We start from the raw sequence: 17,458 nt of genomic DNA on the forward strand, positions 1-17,458 counted from the left end.
TCCTACCTGCGTAAGGAAAACCATCACGTCAACTGGGTGGCACCCGCACGTATGGTGGACCGCAGCGTCGACGAGAACCAGCCATTGAACACCGAGGAGGACATCGACCGGGTCTTCATCAGGCCATAATCGTGACCAACGAGACGTGTGTTAGGCCAGGTGTAAGGGGTAAGTTTGTTACCATTGATTCCCACACCCAAATGCTTATCCGTCTGCGTAACATACGAAGACGTCAGTTTCAGAGGACCGGAGATCTGACCAAGAAAAGTGAAACGGCCGATCTGAATAGGCAGATTGCTTCCAGAATGGCTTTAATCCACAACGAAAGTTTAGGGCGTGTCATCCAAAACCTCGATGATCGATCTCAACCGTTCTGGAAGGTAGCCAAAGTCCTGAAATCCCACACAAAGCCTGTTCCACCTCTCAATGTCGATGATTCGCTTCAGATCACTCCGCTCGAGAAAGCCAATGCGATCGGTGATAACATTGCCTCATACCATCTGCTTGGATCACAAATCGATAGTCCGATGGAAGACCAGGTTGCGATAAAGATACCTCCCCTTGTGCTGTCCTACCAGAAGACAGGATCGCCTCTGAACAAATCTGCTCAGCGCTATGAAGGCCCCCGGGTTTGATGGGATCTTCAACCTCATTCTCAAAAATTTAAACATCAAAGTTTACGAACTTTTGAGCGCCATCTTCAACAGATGCTTGGAATTACACTACTTTCCAAGCTACTGAATGGGCTTTTTACCAGATCCGCAAACCCAGGTAGGACCCAACTTTACCATCGAGCTATAGGCCTATCATACTGCTCTCAGCGATGAGCAAACTTTTTGAAAATTTGAAAAATTATTCGAAGCTACCTTCAGCAAAGGTCCTTCAGGGTATCTTTGAATGGTTATTTGTCTATCGAGTTCCTAATACCAGCAGGAGTACAGCAAGGTATTCTGCTTGGCCCGCTGCTCTATAGCATTTATACATCTGACATTCCTCCGCTTGGCGATGGCTGTGTGTTCTTTCTGCTTGCAGACGACACCACAATAGCCGTCAAAGGGAGGATGCCTACCGAATTTACCAACAAGCTTCAACGATTCCTTGACGCCTTTGCTGAGCATGCTTCCACCTGGAAGATCAAGATCGATGCTTCCAAAATCCAAACTATAATGTTCCGTCATTGGCAGTCTTACAGACTGAAACCCCCATTAAATTGCACTGCGAACATGGATGGCACAAGGGTTAAGTGGTCGTCAGAGGTACTCTAACTTGGATTGCTGTTCGACGACAAACTATTGTTTTGCTCGCATGTTAAAACAAAACTATGGTTAAGTGTTCCGCCCCAATCAAAAGCCTTTATCCACTAATTTGTCGTAGTTCTCGCCTCTCAAAGGTAAACAAACTGGCAGTCTTCAAATAAATAATTGCTCCTGCAATACACTATGCAGCCCCGGTTGTGGGAATCAGGTTGCACAGAATCGTGCGCTAAGAATGATCCTTATGGTACAATGATCACAGACTTGCATAAGGAGGCAAACTGTCCAAAAATCAGCCACAAAATCAGAGAAATTAATATATTATTTATATACAATATATTAGTTTTAAGTTAAAAGCGTAGAAGAGAGACTTATCTGACTGTTGACCGATTAACATATTATTTTATTCTTTATTTACAGGATATAAAAATTAGGATTTCACCTACAAGCTACTTTGAACATTTAAAAATAACTCTTCTAATGGGCTTTTTACCAGATCAAGACCAGATAAGAAGCTGTAGGAAGAATTCGTTAAAAATTTCTCCCGTAACTTTTTAAAACATTTTTTCAGATATCCGTCAAGGAATTCCGTAAAGTTTTTTTCAAGGATCACTTCCATACAGGGTGTCCGCATATTATCCGAACAGCAAAATATTGGAAACACGATCTCACATTAAAAACAATGAAAAATCAATGTCCATGTACCTTTTATAATACATCTATATGTTGACACAAAATACAACTTCAAATAATTTCGAAATGATTTTCTGTTACTGAGATAGGCAAATTTAAATTTTTCGGAGACGTTTTTCATGAAGGCCGCTAGTCATACTGCAGATGAGTTATCCCTAAAACCTAAAAGAGATGAATCCAAATGTCCTATTATTATTTGAAGTTATCTGCAGTTCAGTGGCTTCAAGTTAGACTAGAAATAGAAAATTTTACGGTTCAAAAACAGTGAGTCCGATGGACATTTCTCTTCCGTCATAAAGCTCGAAAAACAGCTCATTTTAAGACACCTCAATACATTTGGTTTGGTTTTGCAAATATTTGAAATCGGAAATGTTTCAAACTTACGTCTTAAGAATATAATAAGCCAATGTTTAAAACCATGCGAGAATATTGAATTTATTATGCTTGATTGTATAGAGCCATGTCTTCAAAGTTTGTACGGATAATTTGCGGACACCCTGTAAATATCAATCGAAAATTTTACACAAAGTTTTGATGATTCGAGATGATTTTGCCAATGGTGTGAGTGGAAACAGTGAAAAATTTCCAAAATATTTGGCTAAGGAACTTATCAGAAACTTTTCGAGGAATTCAACAGCAATCTGGCGGAATCTGCCAAAAATAAAGGCCTAATATATGCCAGCAATTTTCAAAACACCCATAGGTACGATATTAGTTTTGTTTTCTATTTCTATTGTTTTCTGTTGAAAAAAAAATGCAGATCTGATGAGAAACAATTAAGCTTGTAATCTCATACAGAAAGAATGGCATATCTATCATTTTTATCAGTAATTGTATAGATTAATCAGTCATTTTTCTAGTACTTGTAATATTAACAACTCTGAACCCCACTAGCAATAAAATAAAAATGAAATCATGTTTTTTGGCAGTTTTGTGAATAAATAATTCAAAACTGTTTTTTGGGTAAATGTGTTGTGTATACTGTTCAAAAACCATCAAATTAATTTCAAAAGCATGTGAAAAAAATTGGAATGATTGAGTATTCCGGAAGTTACGGTCAATCAAAGATATTTGGTATTAAATGGAGAAACATTTGGAGAAAACTACTTTTAACTAAGACTTGTTTTGGTTTTAGACAAATTTGATGTTCTACAAACATTTCATAAATTTAATTTTGATGAGAATTAATTTAAAAGCTTCAAATTGGTTGGAAAATAACAAAGTCATGAAGACTTCACTGAATAGCATTATTTAAACCAGAAAATTAACCTTCAAGTCGCTTGCCTCATCTCTAAATCTTAATATGTTTGGTTCAAACTTTGAGGTTTCTGTTTTTATATGATTTTAATTGAGAATAGCACACGAAGTTTTGGTAATGCGAACTTTCGAAAAATAAGCCGCACCCTACAGTAGTGTATGTTATTTGTAAAATGATTACTCTTAAATTGCTCTTATGATGCTAATAATAATCACGAACATGTATTTTTTTTTTCAAAAGTTCCTGGGTACAGTTCGGAGCGATTCCCAGATGAATAAATGGAATAACTCTCGGTGGGATCACTGAAGGAACTTCAGAAGAAAACCATGGTTGTATTTCCAAAGCAAAACTTGTGGGAATTTCCAAAAGAGTACGTAAAAAAATCAGAGATATATCTTAACTCTTTAGTGGTCGCGCAGTTGTACTGTATGCAACACTGGTAAAACCATTTCGCTTGTCGTACACATTATTAATCTAGTGGTTTTGGTGGTGGAAAATCTCTCGGAAGCTGAAAAGTTTAGGAACTCCAGTATACTTGAACAAAAGCTCTATTTTGGTTTTGAAAGTTAAGTTGAAATTTGGAGTTACGCTCTGTTCAGTTTTTAGCTCTATATTTCCTTAGAACGGCTATATCTCATAAACAATAGATCATTGAAAGTCACTCATTTGGCACTCACCGCATCAAAACAAAGGCGACATCGTACATGGGATTTAACATTGTGACAGCTTTGCTGTTCTGTCGAACACACAAGACTACGGTGGCGCTATCTATGCATCTATTCATAGCGTCCATTTTGGTTATTTTAACAATCCATTGGGAATTCCTCAATACATCATTTGGACGAAATGTTCTTCGTACCAAAACGTACATCTCTCGTGAACATGTAGTGGCATTGTTGTCATTTTTTCTTAGTACAAAAACTCCATAAAATTGAAATTGTTCACTTTTGTTGGTCATACTTCATAAATCGTTTATATTTTAGCATGACCGTCTTGAGCTTGAGCTTGATTGGCCGCCCGTGGATGCTACTCCAGTATCGCCAGATCAGCTGCACTTACACAAGGAATCAACCGAATGACTGCTTGGGACTAACAGACAAGCTCAGTGTAAAAGTGCTGGTGATCTTCTATTTTTAGGCAACAATGGCGCCTGCCACGTCGGAATGCAGACCAATGAGGAAGGGGGAGGAAATGATGTTGCACCTATACTGGCCTACTGTAGACCGTGGAGTCCGACTGCATCTATACGCCAGTTTCATGCGGAAATGTATGGGTTAGGGAGGGGAAAGCATGGCAAAGAGGTTTGCTCTTTGGTTAGCAGACTGCCTATGTATCAGGCGTAAGGAAAGGCGTGCTATAATGATGAGAGAACGGCAGCTTAGGGAAACGGTTTCTTGTCCGTCTCTGGTTCTTCTGGTTCTAGCAATTGCTATGAACGAATAAGTGTGGGATTGTGATAGATTGAGAGTGGAAGATAGAAGCAAGTGAAAGATACAACAACAAAGTACGAGGAAAGAGACGGTCCTGAGATTGAACCAATGACCTTCTGCATATGAAACAGAAGCGGTAGCCATTAGACCACCAACCCCGTCTATTATATTTTAGCATGACTGTCTTCCACAAAAATATGCTCCTAACCAATACAAGCAACTTTGCTCAACATGTTGATGATCTGTAAACGATCCTTCTTCATGTTTGGTGATATTAACACTTCAAGAACCGCGGCGCGTTCAAAACTCAAATAGGGTTTTGCAAGTATGGATGTTTACTTTCAGGGTCTGAAGACAGACTTTTGTTTACATTCGACGACCTCAAAATGATGCACTGTACTGTGAAAATAGTTTGAAATTCCAAGAAGTTATTACGATTTGAACCCGGAGGCAATTTAACCTCATCGCACAGACAGATGGTTAAGTAGATATATTGTGGTGATTTCCTCATAGTTTTTGTCTTACTGTAGAAATATGTTACTATAAGCATTCTAGATTTGTTTAAGTATGTTTTAGCAGTGAATGTGATCAAAACTGTTTATGTAATTCTTTGGAGAAACTTCGAAAAATTATATAAGAAAATGTGCAATGTTCCAGCGTCACGCACAATACGATGCCCTGAAACATCTAGACGCAAACTAAACGGACTAACAACTTCTCATCCCACCTCTAACTCTGTAGTTTAATTAAACCAGAACCACAAACCAATCCATGAGATCGATCAAATTCATGGACAGCCAATATTTCGTTTCGGACGGTACTCCCGAGCAAAGGATGATAACATATTACATTATCGCTGTTATCATGTTGACGTTTTGTTATCCTTGATAACTGAATGATAATAAAATATGTTATCAAACAACGTTCCTCCAACATTTTGATAAAGCGAGTTTCAATAAACCAAGTCCACTATTTTCCATACAATATTATGTTTATTTCTTTGGATCATAAATACAGTTATTACCATAACATTTCTAAATAAATATCCATGATTTATAAACAGCTCCCGACAAGAATACGTTACATAATACATTTTAACTTATGTTTTATTATCAACTTGAACTCATTGATAGCATAATTTATTATCATTTTCTTATTTGATGAACAAAATTGTTATCTCATTTTTGTTGTTTGTAATTCGGCAAAAATGATGAAAACTCAAATGATGATAACCAAAATAACAAGATTTCTTTTCATTTTGTTATCAATATCTGCTGGGGCCACAACTACTACTGTACTGACTGGAGAAATTCAATTATCAGAGTTTAATTTCACTTCCGTTCGATCCGATTCTGTTCGGCTTGGCTGATGTGGTGACCGATGGCAGTTGCAACCCGTATGAGACACGTGTGGATGTTTGACTACACACTTAAATTTAGAGTATAGTTAGACGCTCCTCTTGATCAATTCGAAATTGAACATTTTTTTAATTTTGTGAGAAGGACTGTTAAAAGTTCATATCTAATCGATCCATAAAAGACTTCAATTTTCTTGGGCTTAATTTTGCGTTATATTTCTTCTAAGTGTTCCGAAAGACACGTACAGGGAGATAGATAGTGTGTGAGCACTCTGTATCTCACCTTATCCGCAAAGAAGGTTTGCCCCGAGTGCAACTTCTCGAAGGGACGTTCCGGAAAGATGCGTTTTCCGGGTTAGGGCTCATCCAGTTTGTTTCGAAGGGAAATCTGGCAGGCGGAATCAGTTGGATAGGATACTCAAAACTAAATGGTACATTACGTAGAGGAAAGTACTCCCGTAGCGATAAGCGTACAGCTAGTACAGCTATTCAGCAATATTATGCTTAAGATGGCGGGTTCGAATATCGGTCAATTCATCGAACGTTTTCGGGTTGAAAATTTCCTCGATTTACGTGTCTGCCACACGGTACACAATTGTGAAAATGGTTAATTGGCAAGGAAATCTCTCAGTGATTAACTGTGGAAGTGCTCATTGAACACTAAGCTGTGAGGTAGGTTGTGCTCAGGTTGAGACGTAACACCATAAAAAATGAGAAGAAGCAGGGAAAATAGCTCGGAAGGATTCATCCCAGCTTGTTTCTCCGAGACGTGGCGTGCAGGAAATTGATGGCTTTTACTGTTGATCCATTTACGTGACAAATAGATCATTTGGAAGAGTTTAATGAATGGAGTGAGTGAATTTTCCTGCATTGCTCTCGAGTGATTAATTGAAAACCAGGACTGTATAAAAGGGTGCAAGATATTGACACCGAATAGGCGTAAAAAAGCAGGGTAATAGCAAATTTTGATATGAATAGCTAAAAGTGTTATTGCCTTTAAAGATATAAGAGATAAAAGATCAAGAAATGATATCTAAAATTTACTTCTGGAACATCATTAGCATCTAATTCAAACCAATAGAAGTTAGCAAATAATTCAATCTGCAAACATACAATTTTGCTATGGTTCAAAGGTTCCAGGAATACAATAAGGTTAACTGAAAATATCGAATATTTTCCAGGCAATACCTATACATTTAAATTGGTTTAAATCGAACTTTGAATCATTCCATTACAAATGCTTATATTGTTAGAAAAAGAAGAGGATAGCTCACAGAAAACTCCCAAGATCGCTTCCCAGCCTGCATTTGACAGACGAAACCGAAGAGGAAACAAACCTGCCACTAGCATGAGCAAACCTACCATATGGCAATATTTCAGTTTACCACAGTTGCACATTGTTCAACTCGTAGTGCCTCGTGGGAAGATGACGTTTGACATTTTCCAGGCGGTGGTGGCGATAGGCGACTTGCGCGCGCCTTTCGTTTCCAATCCCTTTTGGCAAACCGCACTCTCGTAAAACAAGAATGGCAATCACACTCCACGCTTCTCACACCCTTTGTGGCGCAGAGTGATGGGTGATTCGATCTCGGAAAACCCCAACCGCAGACAAACAGACGTGACATTGGCGAAATTTCTAACTAATTATGTTTCAAAACTCACAACCAGAGGAGCGCGTTATTTTCTATGTGTTTGACGTCTCACTCTACCGTCATCTGCATGTGATGATGGTGTGAAATTTATTACGTCTGTTTGTCTGTGCCTAAACCAAGTTTACAACTATTACAGGAAAAGCAACAGCAACAACATTTACGATATCGACAGCAGCAAAATACCAACAACACCAATCTGACACCAACAGGTCCCACCCGAGCCGAACACTCACTCACTCGCTTTCTCGACGAAAATCGATCCAGAATGACCACGGAAAGTGCCACAATCTGGCAACAATATGGTTCACATCCGAGCACACGACACTTTCGATCTTCGCCGCTACCACCTGCCGCCGTGTATCCAATGAGTACAAACACGCGCGCGTTTTTAATGAGGGTCCTCCGCACACTACACCCCAGCCTAGCCTAACTCCCCTAAAGCACGAGTTCCCGAAGATCTGTTTCACGTTACCATATGTTGTCGCGAGAACACGCGCGAGGACCACCGCCCGGGTCCCGGAATGTGTGCCGTACCGACCTCACCGAACCGATTCAGGACGAGTTCTCGACCGCCGAAAACGGGGAAACTAGAACTGTCAAGTTCACTGGAACACGTTGAGACTCCTCAAGACCGGAATGTGCGTTCCGCAAATGTTGCTGCCGTTTGGCGTCTGCTGCTATCCACCGAATTGACTCGGTCGAACAATCGTAAGTAATGCACACACAACACACCGCAAATAATGCGGCGCCCTCCCGAATGGTGGAGATGCAGAGAAAGACCCGAAGAGAGAACAGTCAGCAGCAGCAGCAACCGCGAGAGCACAAGACATGAATGAAGTCGACGACATTCACAATCAACAGCACTGTTTGAGCTTTTGGTTTACTGCTTGGTACAGGATGGGTTGCGACAAAATTGAACTTTTTTAAAAGTATACAGTGACTCAACCTCATTTCCGTACGGGGCACTGTTTCCACATCAAGTAGGGGAATTAGGGGCATAATGAACATGCGGGGCGAAATGGACACCCCCTCAAAATCTGAGAACATGCATACATCATTAAAAGTTAATACACTGCATGAAATCTGTATAGCATTTCAAATGTTAGACGGTATAAAAGTTGATTTTTTTGCTTCAATAGTCCTTCAAAATTTGACTCAAAATTTTTCTAAGTTCCAAATTGACATATAAGCAAGGCCGTGGAAGAATCACATTTTTGAGCAAAGAAAGGTTATTTTTATCTATTATGAATGAGAGAGAGCCCTTTTACATATCGGAACAATTGACAGTCATTAAATATATTGGAATCACTAAATTTTATGCAAGTGTTCATTTCGCCCCGATACCTTTTTACCAGCCTTGTTTTCGACCTAATATTCTATCTCGCTTTTCTGACATATGCTATGATTTTTATCACCTTGAATAATTGTAGCTTGTCGTACCAACATCAAACTTGAAAACTAGCCGGAGGTGAAATAAAAATATTGCCGTTTTATGGTCTTAAACCGAACATTTGCTTAACGTGTCCATTATGCCCCTAATTCCCCTAGGTTTAAAACTTTTAAATGGTTTGTGTCTAAAATTAAGCCAATCCCATATTCGTACAACTGACAAAAATCAAACATACAACATTCAAAACTATTTTTTATGTGCTAGATGATTGCTCAATATCTTCATTACGTTGTTCAGATGTAGTAAAGAATATTTGAAAAAAAAAATAATATAATGGAACTTAAGTAAATTTAAGAAAAAATACCACTTTACCAATGTTTTTTTTTTTTGCTAAAAACAATCTAGTAAGTCGATCAATAACGTATTTTTTTCAAATTCATTTCATAACCTACGAATACTGAACGAGTTTCAAAAACTTATAATCAGTTTTAAAGTACCTACGAGTGGATATCGGTATCTCAAACTTCACAATCTTGATTAATTTATAAAAAAATATAAAACCAAAAATTTTAGTCAGCTTCTTTCAGTTTGGTTCTTAAATGGATGTACATAATCCATAGCCAATGTTCCTATTTAAAAATTGTACAATTATTATTTTTATTTCATATTTTACTACCAAATATTAGCATAGAGATTGATAGAATAAATATTGTTGCCGTAACTGCAACACATGCGTTATTTGAAAGTATGGAAACAACAGGAAGTATATCAATGCACTCCACTCACTCGGAATATTTTGTATTTTTATTATACAGCAGAAGGGTCCTACTTTGAGTATAATTTTAGCATTAATTCAAAAATAAGTGAATATTGAGACAATATCAATTTTGTGAAGGTATGTACAGCATAATGTAGGGTACTTTGTTGTAAAACGAAGTTCTTAGCAAAAGTTATTTTAACAGACAAATTTGAAATTATTCTTCTATTGTTGCTTAGAACAAAAATTTTGTTTACATTGTTTGAAAATAATATTTCAGAAGAGTTTTCAAGTTATGACATAACCATTTTCTATATTCAAAGAGGATAAAAACTTTTTATGATTTCTGCAAACTGAATACGTTTTAACCAAAGCTCTTTCAGTGCTCACGAATATATTGTTTTAGATTGAATCCTACAACAAAAATGAACGTTGTTATTAGAATTATTGGATTTTATAGCAAAAATCATTGAAAAACTGGTATTTCTGATAATTTTACCTTAGTTTCACATTTGTCCGCTTATAAATTATTTAAATGTACTCTGCTATGTCTAAATAAAATAATATAGCACTTGAGCAACCAAAAAGAGCATTAAGCATCAGTTTTGAATGTTGTGTGTTTAAATTTTGATAGGTATACGAATATGTGTTTTGGTGAACATTAGACACAAATTTAATACTTTTCCATTGATCCAAAGATGAATGTAATTGAAAACATTTTAAGCCTGTTAAATAATAGATGACACCTATGGCCATCAATATAGATAAAGTATTTCAAACTCAATATATCATTTTTTACTTACTTGATGTCACGCTAGTGTCCTGTACGAATACGAACTTGGGCCACTATATCAATATTTTGGAGAACTACACATTTTTACGTGTCTCAAGAATAAAATTATGTGTCTCTAGTAGATTTGGGGCTGCTGAAACTGATGCCATTCTCAGAAGTGTTTCAGTACATCACAATTTTTAGCTACAGGTTGCCAAAGTTGCATAGAATACTGGTTTTATTGATGTTTACATAAAAATGAAACAAATTTTTATCAAAAATTTTTGGGATTCTATCCACCAATCATGTAAAATAGGACTTTAAATTTCATTTCAGTTATAGTTTGGTTGAAAGATCACGGTTAAATTTAGATTAAATCGATTTTTTCAACATGATTGTAGTCTCCATACAAAATTCCTCGTTTCTCTTATATGCCAAAATACAATACTTTTCTAAACCAACAAAAAATAATTTTTGAGCATCGAAAGTAGGGAGACTTACGGCTTCGGCACCCTGCGACTATTATCGGCAACCAAATTTCAAATGCCAAATACACAGTATTTCTTTATCAGAGCACACCAATGAAAACATTCAGATGATTCTTTGTTCTGTCAGCTTCCCGCTGACGAGATTTCCGAGACGACACAAACAATTGTGCCAGAGATGTCATCAAATCAAATGAACACGCATCAAAATGCGACTGATTTGGTGCTGCCAAACAGATTCACCTGCAGCGCTTATGGGAAAGTTGCCGAAGAGAATGAGGCTGCCGACAATAGTCACACTGACAAGAGATGTTCACAGCGTTGCAAAAACGTTTCCAGAAAGATTTTAGCAAGTCTGTCGGTGTGAATCGATAGAGGATTGAGCAGCGCATAAATGTAAACAAACGAACACGGAATTTGTCTGCTGATGTCCGAGAAAATAGCAAAAGAAGCGCGGCATCGGCTTAGACTGCCGAGAATACGTAATAGAGTGGTTCAAAAAATCGTTTTTACTCCACACCGCTCATTCGATCCTAGATCAAATTCTGAGTGTCCTCCCAAAATTTGAGCTCATTCGGATGAAAACTGAGACTGCACAAGCCCTTTCAAGTTTATATGGGAATTACTATGGGAAAAGCAAGCAGTTCATTCAATCGGTCATAGTGTTTGCCCATGTGCTCTTGGGGATTACAACTACGTTGATACTGTGAGATACAATAGTCAGCTACAACTTTACAACTTTACAACTCATTCAAAAATCAATAACTAATTACTGAGGCGCCCGATTTGAAAACGGTCTTCAGCAAAGTTGTAGCTGATGAATGTATCTCACAGTATCAATGTAGCTCTTATCCCTAAGAGCACATGGGTAAAAACTATAACCGATTGAATGAATTGCTTGCTTTTCCCATAGTAATTCCCATACAAACTTCAAAGGACTTGTGCAGTCTCAGTTTTCATCCAAATGAGTTCAAATTTTGGGAGGACACTCAGAATTCGATTTAGAATCGAATGAGCGGTGTGGAGCAAAAACGATTTTTTGAACCACTCTAATACGTAAGTTCCCCTATCATGAACTTTGTTGAAAAGTATTGTTATACACATAAAGCTTGAGTTCTGAGGCAAATTAAGCGAATAAATTGCTATACAAGCTGGCTAACTTGTATACAAGTAGTCAATTTTAGCATTTTCAACAACCAATATCTCAAAAACTAGACGTGCTGTAATGTTTCTGAAAATGTCAATGGATTCAGCAATCCTTAATTAAGTAAAATGATATTTTGGTGCTTGAGACAAAACCTTGTTCCGCAGTACTACCAGCGGATCTTATCAGTTTTATAATATACAACAAATCCCCTGGAACTCCATAAATAATTTCCCTAGATTCTCCTTCTTCTTACTTCAGGCGTACCTCCCCACTGGCCCAGAGTCCGCTTCTCAGCTTAGTGTTCTTATGAGCACTTCCACAGTTATTAACCTGGAGCTTTCTTTACCGATTACTAATTTTTGCATTCGTTTATCATGTGGCAAGCATGGAGTAAAACAAAATTTCATTTACGAAGCCCACGACCCTAAGCTTGGTCTTGCAGAAAAGCTGCGCGTTTAACGTTAAGACTATCTGGGCTATCGCCAGAAATCTTTGGTTAATTCCATAAAAAAATCACCCGAAATCCTGATAGTTTTTAAAAAAGTATCGTTCAGAGACTAACATAAAATTCAATTTAGGAGCTCTTCCAAAAGAACTCTGAGGGAATTTTTAAGCAGATTTCTCCAAAGATATTTCACCACTTCTGTAGGAGCGAGCAAAGGAATCAGTATCACACATGTTCTTACTCCCAGATCCTTAGCCCCTCTACTAGCAGCATCATTTTTACAACAACAAATAATTGAAATCATGATAACTTTTTTTTCAGTATTTTTGCACCATTTATTCATAACTTCTCAAAAAAATCTTTCGCCTAAGAATAGATTTTTTTTTCAAGTTCAATGTGTTTTAAAGGTTACATGGGTCCGCAGATATTCTGAAATTCCTCGGAGCCAACTAAGCTGATTTGTATGTTTTTTTTTAGAGAAGCTCCTTATTATCTGACATTTAATTTTTAATTTATTTCCTGAAACAATGACGATCAAAGAAATTTTATATAGAGAATATCAGTCCCAAAGGCCATCGGGATCTCTTCAATGACCAATGGTCAAAATCCATGCTTAAAAATGGTTTGGACAACGGACATTGGACAACGGACCAGCATGCAACGCCCAGCGGCACAGTCGGCAAGCATTTCTCACGAAAAGTTCACGGGCTGAAGAGGAAATCGAACCCACATTTCTTGACACGATGAGGCTGAATGCCTGATGACATCAACCGCATGACCAAGGCCCACTATTCTTTCCATGACTACTGTGGAGATGCAGTGGTATATACGATCTTTACCAATAATGCTTGTTCATCTCACATTCCTTCTCTTCCCTAATGAACCGCAAGGAAGTAGCTCACACCGTTATTTATTTTTATATAACAAGCTCCTATTTTTTCACATTGATTAAGGTTAGCTGATTTCAAGCCCCATTAGTGTGATCACACGAAACTTAGATTGTTCTGGCGAATTACAGAGTAGAAAATGCAATTACGGTCATCAATGCTCAAGATCATTTCTATAAGGATATTCCTGCATTTTATCTCAGAAAGTTTTTTTTAGGGTTTCTTTAGAGTCCAAAGGAAGTTCGGTCATGCTTTGTTCCATTGCATTCCCCTAAAATAATCACGGGAGATTTTTCAATAAAACGTTTATGAGGTTTATCCATAATGTATTCGAGGAGATCGTATGTACCACTACGTCTACGGGAGTTCATGCAGAGTGTATAGATATTTGGCGTAAGGCGATTAATGGCAGAAGTTTGCTTCGGTTATCATGTTGCCACCCGAAGTGTGGTTCGATTATCCTGCACGCAATAAATCTTTCAAGAAGATATTCTCCTTGTAGATTAGACTTTTATAATTTTTAACAACGACAACATGTTCTAGAAACCGTTTTATTGTTCAAAAGGAATTGCATATTGCAATTGCGCAACAGCCTTTGTAAAAACTTTAGCGTATTATTTCATTTTGTCATTATGAAATGTATAAGAATATTTCAGTATGGGTGACAATGATTAGGTTTAGTTGAAATATAAATAAAGATGATTGAGCATGAGCATGAGCATGATTGACCGCCCGCAGTTGCTACTCCGTTATTGCAAGAACAGCTGTACTTACACAGGTAACCAACATATGCTACTCATGATCAGTAGCATCTTCAATGTGTAAGTACTGGTGCTCTCATTATTATAACAAACAATACCGGCGCCGGCTGCGTCCGAATGCAGGTCAATTTGGGAATGGGAGGGAAATGTTGACGTGTTACTTGCTTTATGGAAGCCGAGGAGTCCTCTGCACTTCCACAAGAAAACACTGGGAGTTTGGATATGGGAAAGGATTCGTTTTGGTAAACGATAAAGATATATTTTTAAATGAATACGTGAACATATACACGAATGATCGATACCGATAGTGCGGTTACTATGCGAACCGGACACGATCCGGATTCCGTCGCCCACCCACAAAGGAGCTTGCAACAGATTCAACGGATCAAACACTACTGACGCGTCGATATTTTTTTTTTCACTCGACACTTTGTTTTCGTTTTCTTCTTTCGAAAAACGCGATTTGGACACAATTGATCCAGATTCCACCGCTCGCTCTCAAAGGAGCATGCAACAGATTCAACGGAACAAACACTACTGACGCGCCGATTCTTTTTTTTTCACCCGCACACTTTGTTTTCGTTTTTTTCTTCCGAAAAACGCGAATTGGACACAATTGATCCGGATTCCGCCGCTAGCCCTCAAAGGAGCATGCAACAGATTCAACGGAACAAACACAACTCGAAATATAAATAAAGATGATTGTATAAAAAAATAGCTGATTTTTGAAACATTCCAATTATTGAAATTGTTTTTTTTTCTCTATCTGGTAACTATTTGCTGAATGGATTTAAATTTAGAGAATAAAGATCTATTCCAAATTAAGGAATTTTGTTGATCATGTTTCTTAATCACGATTAATATAAAAAAATCCTCTTATCTTATATATAAAGATTTTTTACCTTTTTTTTTCTACATTTTCAGCTGTAAACTTGTTCTAGGTTTTAACAACAGCAAAAGTACTACATAGTAAATTTAACCAAAATTTATTCAAATTAAATTTAAACTGGGAACCAAATTTATGTAACTTAAACAGAAAATAAGTTGGTTTCAACTGTTTTCCTGACGTTTCAGTCAGTACTTAACATCAATTAATATCGAACTTTTTAATTTCTGGATCTATTGAGCTATTAAGTATAAAAAATCGAACCTGGGTTTATACCCAAGACTGTCGTGGGTTCGAATCCCGCTGGTCGAGGATCTTTTCGTAAGAGGAAATTTTCTCGATTCCCAGGGCATAGAGTATCTTCGTACCTGCCACACGATATACACATGCAGAAATGGTCAATCGGCAAAGAAAGCTCTCAGTTAATAACTGTGGAAGTGCTCATTAGAACACTAATCTGAGAAGCAGGCTTTGTCCCAGTTGGGACGTAACACCAGAAAGAAGAAGAAGTCTGCTTACAAAGCTGAGGCGAAAGCGACTAGATCATCAACTTTGTAATCACAACAGGAATAATTTCAGGGAAGCTCTTAAAACCCAACCTCGAATTCACAACTAGGAATAATTTGCTCGAAAACCAAATATGGTCTCAAATACTACGAGACTATTTTATAACTGTACTGATATTTATTAAGGTCAGGTTGCTTTTGGCTTCTTATTTTAGAAACAAACTCTGAAGGAATTGAAACATTTGAGTAAAAAAGAGTTTTTAGCATAACTTCTGAAGAAAATATCAGCTATATGGATGCTAAAATCCGGGTAAAAAAATAGTCAAAGAATTTATTTGAGCACATATTTTTATACAATTTCAAGGGGAATTCTATGTGAGTAGTGTTTGATCCTTCGACATTGTTGCTCGCTCCTGCGGGGGCGGGTGATGGGGGCAGGATCGAACATGTCACGCGTCGTTCGCGTAGGGAAATGATAAAGCGCCGCGGATCGTTAGTGGCGTTTGATCTATTGATCGCGTCGCTTGCTCTTGCGGAGGCGAGTGATGAACACTTGTTTGGCGTACATGGGAGTATCGAATAACATCGCTAATCTGATAAGGCGTGATTATATCATAGATCGCATCACCAAACATTGGTGACTCCCAGATCTCTACCTTATCCCACCAACCCAATATCATTTCCATGACAACCGTGGAGATGCAGAGGTGATCTCGGTCTCTAGTAACAACGGTAGTCATGCTAACATTCCTTCCCTTCCCCGATGACCGTAAGGACGTGGTCGGCGCCGTTATTGACTTTTAAATTTTGAGCTTTCGATTTTTGCACATTGAGAATGGTAAGCTAATCCCAAGCCCCATTCATTAAATCTTTGTGCAACTTTTATTGTTCTGGTCAATCACGGAGTAGCAACTACGAATTGTACGGTCGTCTATGCTCATGCTCATGCTCAATTTCAAGGGGAATTCTATGTAAAAACTTGACAAATTTTATAAATTTGAGTGATTTAAAACTCACAGTAAATTAACTGGATTAACTCTCTAATTGAAAAATCAGCTAGGATGTTTGATGACAATAATAAAAGCAATTCTTTGGCCTGTTTGAAGAATTTCTAAGACATTACAAGATTTGTTTGTTGATAGCTTGAATTCTTACAAATTTGATAAAAGCGACCTGAAGAAATGACTTGTTTGAGTGCTGGATTTCCCTGTAGTCATAATGGTTAAGAGTTAATACAAAAAAGATTTTAGCATTACTGAAATCATATATAATTGAAAAGATTTTTGAACTTTTTGGCCTTCCTTAGTCGAGTGGTTAATGTTCGCGGCTACAAAGCAAAGCCATGCTGAAGGTGTCTGTGTTCGATTCCCGATCGATCCAGGATCTTTTAATTTAATGGAAATTTCCTTGTCTTCGCTGGACATAGAGTATCATCGTAATTGCCACACGATACACGGATGCGAAAATGACAACTTTTGCTCTCAGGTCATAACTGTGGAAGTGCTCATTGGACACTAACCTTATAAGCAGGCTCTGTCCCAGTGATGACGTAATGCTAAGATGAAGAAGTTTATAGATACTCAATTTAAATAAATCAAACCTGGTTGTTTTCTAGATTTATCAATGGAATTCCAAAACGATTAACCTTGGTAGATGATAAAGCTAGCAAATTTGACAAGAATACTTTTCTGAATATTATTTCACCGCATCCTGTAAAACACAGATGTGTTCCATTGGAAGCACACGGTACGACGGCAAAGGCAGGGACGGCGGTAGCCG

General features: G+C 37.6%; 1 protein-coding gene across 15 annotated transcripts in view; it reads right to left on the bottom strand.

The window, feature by feature from the left end:
• The window catches only part of LOC5565828 (protein alan shepard), a 765,716-nt gene that overhangs the window by 139,773 nt on the left and 608,485 nt on the right, over positions 1 to 17,458 (bottom strand). Inside the window, exon 1 of one of the 15 annotated variants that reach the window (XM_021842349.1) lies at positions 7,881 to 8,068. The exons of the other annotated variants lie outside the window; for them this stretch is intronic. The gene's annotated coding sequence lies outside the window, so the exon portion shown is untranslated. Of the gene's footprint in view, positions 1 to 7,880; positions 8,069 to 17,458 lie in introns of those variants that run through there. 15 annotated transcript variants of the gene reach the window in all.

This window comes from Aedes aegypti, chromosome 2, assembly GCF_002204515.2.
Source record: "Aedes aegypti strain LVP_AGWG chromosome 2, AaegL5.0 Primary Assembly, whole genome shotgun sequence".
Classification (NCBI taxonomy): Eukaryota; Metazoa; Arthropoda; class Insecta; order Diptera; family Culicidae; genus Aedes; species Aedes aegypti.